The following is a 3278-nucleotide window of genomic DNA, read 5'->3' on the forward strand; positions in this document are numbered from 1 at the left end:
TTCTATTTGACACGGAGCTGCAGGTGGTAAAATGGGCAAAAGATTCACTCAGCGAACATTGCCTATATTTTACAGAAATTACAAAATGGGAAAACTGGAAGAAAACAATAGTAAAGGTTTTGGAAGGATGAAGAAAATGACCCTTGTCTTATTAATACTTAAAACCAAAACAAAACTAAGCAAAACAAAAATACATGAACAAAACAACCCACATTCTCTGTTCTACATCCATCAAAGAAGCAGCAAGTTCTATATATGTGAGGGAAAAAAATAGTCAAGAGGTTTCTTGAAGACTATCAAGAGGACTCTTGAAGAGCAAGCTACTTTCAAAATGATAGTGGCATATTGAAGTTCTATGTCATCTTCAGAAAAATGCAAACTTCATCTTCTTTTTCATCTTCAAACAACGAGCAGCTGAGATGCAAACATTGAAGGGTGGGGTGATGCTGCTGAACAGAAGGAAAAACTTAAATTTTCAGCTCAGTGTCCTCATTTACCACCTAAATAGCATTAAATCTTTAGATCGGGGAGGCAATTCACAGCCTTGTAGGCAACTGGAACACTTCATTGCTGCTAGGTTCTCAGATCTGTCAGTGTCCATACCCTGTTGGAAAGAAATTTGTGCCTTTCCTGCTCAGAATTAGATTTAGCCACAGAAAGCCTGGCATTTTCTCAGTTATGGTAAATCTCTGTATTCAGGGCTAAAACACTGATCACAAAAATATAAAATTATTTCCAATGCAGGAAAAAAGGCAACACAAGTTACTGGTGTCACTGCATGTTAGTGGTCCCCTGGTAAGTAATTAGATTCAAAGATAGACATCTTCAAACTTCTGCAAAGAATCATTTCTAGTTAGCTGGATGATGACACTCCCCCAGTAAGGCATTTACTTTAATGTCGGTGTGTCACTGCATGGGAGCGTGTGGGAGACAAATTCTTCTGGTACCTTATCTCCCAAGCCGAGAATTCATTGCCATCACCATTGCTCATATAATATTAGGGATTTTGTGTACATGGTCTTAAATAACTTGTTCACACTTGATGTTACCTGGGAAGTAGGAAAAATCACTTTTTTTTCCGTGCAGACAGACAACACTGTGAATGCAGTGGGTTTAAATATTTGATTTTGATATTTGTTGGTGAGATGCTGAAACCAAACCTGGCTATGCAACTTCAACACAGAAATAGCAGACACGCTTTTCCCTGCTTTATTCATTACGTCTCAGTAAGCTTTACGGTGAAGGGAGCCACCTCAGACCCTTCCAAAACATACTGCAAAATCCACTTTTAGTCAGTGTTTTTCCTGAATATTATACAAAGTACCCATTCTTAATAGTTTATGGGGTTTGTTAATTAAAAATAAAATAGGTCATCCTACCTCATCAGCTGTATATAAGGGAAATTTTTACCATTAAGCACATAGTAGAATTCTTAGGATTTATCATTTGTTCTTAAAATTAAATCTCCAGTGACAAAAATACGATTTTTTTTTCCCAAGCTCAACGTTTAAATACTCTCATTTATTTAATCCATATTATTATTATTTCCTTTAAAATTTGAAGCCTTTTACTCTGGCTCAAAACAGAATTCTCCCCTGTGTTTTCCTTTAATTATTATGAAATGCAGTTACAATTATAGAACAGAGTACATGTTGTTGTGTGAGACAGCCAGTGGTAATTCTGTCTGTCATGTGTCAACTTTGAGACGTTAGAGCCACTTTTGTTATCAATGATTATTGTTCTATTGACCTGAGTAAATTTTAGATGATCTTTATTGTGCATTTGTCTGATGGTGAACCTCTGGTGAGAAGTAGCCATGACCTAACAGCTACTGCAAATTCCAAGCAACAAATAAATTAGTGGAGGAATTAGTACACTGAAGGGTCACCTCAATAAGAAAATAAACCATTTAGTTACAGAGATGGCCATTTTTCAAGCTAAGCTAGAAAAGGCAGGCTTCAGACTAATTCTGCTGTCTGAGCGGTGAGATTTAAAATTCCTACGGAATAGAAAAAGACTAATAGCATTCTTGACAAGGAAAATTGAGGGAATGAGAACATCAGTTGTAGGAATGACTGATAAAATTATTTAATTGACACTAACCTAAAGATAGATTCAGACAAAAAGTATGATGGGCAAGTGATGGATTAAGCCTTTGAGTATACAAAGAGGCTTTCTTCTGCATCTGACTAGTTGAGATGAAGAGATCATTTTCCTCTGTAATTTGACAAGAAGATGCAAGTATTGTGATGAAAAATTGGAATAAAAATTACAGGTTAAAATACATTGTTTAAAATACTTTTTACAGGAGCCTGGAGAACAAACAGTAGTCAAAGATAACAGAATTAACACATTTTAGTCATAATGCTTGAATGTAAATTTTGACATCTCTTGATATAATTTCTGTGGTTTTATTTGAACAACACAAAGAATACATTTTGTGTCACAGAAAGGCTTCAGGTTTCAAAAATTACTTTTGGGGAGTTGACAGTTGAAAGCTAGGAAATTTCAGCCAGAAGTGCATTTTTGATAAGGTAAAGTAAAACAACATTAAAAAAAATTATATTGCTGTTTTCTAGATCTGTCTAGTCTGAATTGTGAGGCTCATGCAATGGCTGACAGTACATCCTCAGCAAATGATAAAAAGCATCAAATTAAATCTACAAATTTGAGCTTCCCATTTATGTACATTAGAGTTTAAGAATTGTATAAAATCAACTTTATTCAAGCAGTTTTAGATTAAAGAACGAATGACATGGCTGGACTATTATAACTCCGCTGCTCCTGACAGAAGAGAGTAGGAAACAGAACTGTGAAACACGGCTGCTTCTGATTGTGAACGTTATACTATGTTGAAGCAAAAAAAAGTTGTTTGTTTTTAAACTGGTGAACAATAGTCGTCTTGCATCATTGAAGAAAAAAAAGTTGGTTTTAGGTGTCTTGCATCATTGAAGCAAAAAAGTTGTTTTTAAACTGGTGAACGATAGTTGTCTTGCATTATTTTGTGGCTGCCTCGACTCCACTTCCAAGTTCACATACACATTGTGTAAATTTTGCAGAGAATCTTAAGCAGATTCAGAAAAAAAGAGCAAGAAGTATAACTTATTCTGTGCAACATCTGTGATGCTTTTTTTACCCAAAGATGAATTTGAGGGACTTGTAGTGAACAAACTCATCTGTTGCAGAGAAAATGCAAACTAACATTGGAATCTCTGCCTTGTCATTCAATTTTGCACACCCTGATGCCAGCTGTAACCACAACTAAGATAAGCAAACTG

This window comes from Athene cunicularia, assembly GCF_003259725.1.
Source record: "Athene cunicularia isolate RWA chromosome 5 unlocalized genomic scaffold, athCun1 chr5_part2, whole genome shotgun sequence".
Taxonomy (NCBI): domain Eukaryota; kingdom Metazoa; phylum Chordata; class Aves; order Strigiformes; family Strigidae; genus Athene; species Athene cunicularia.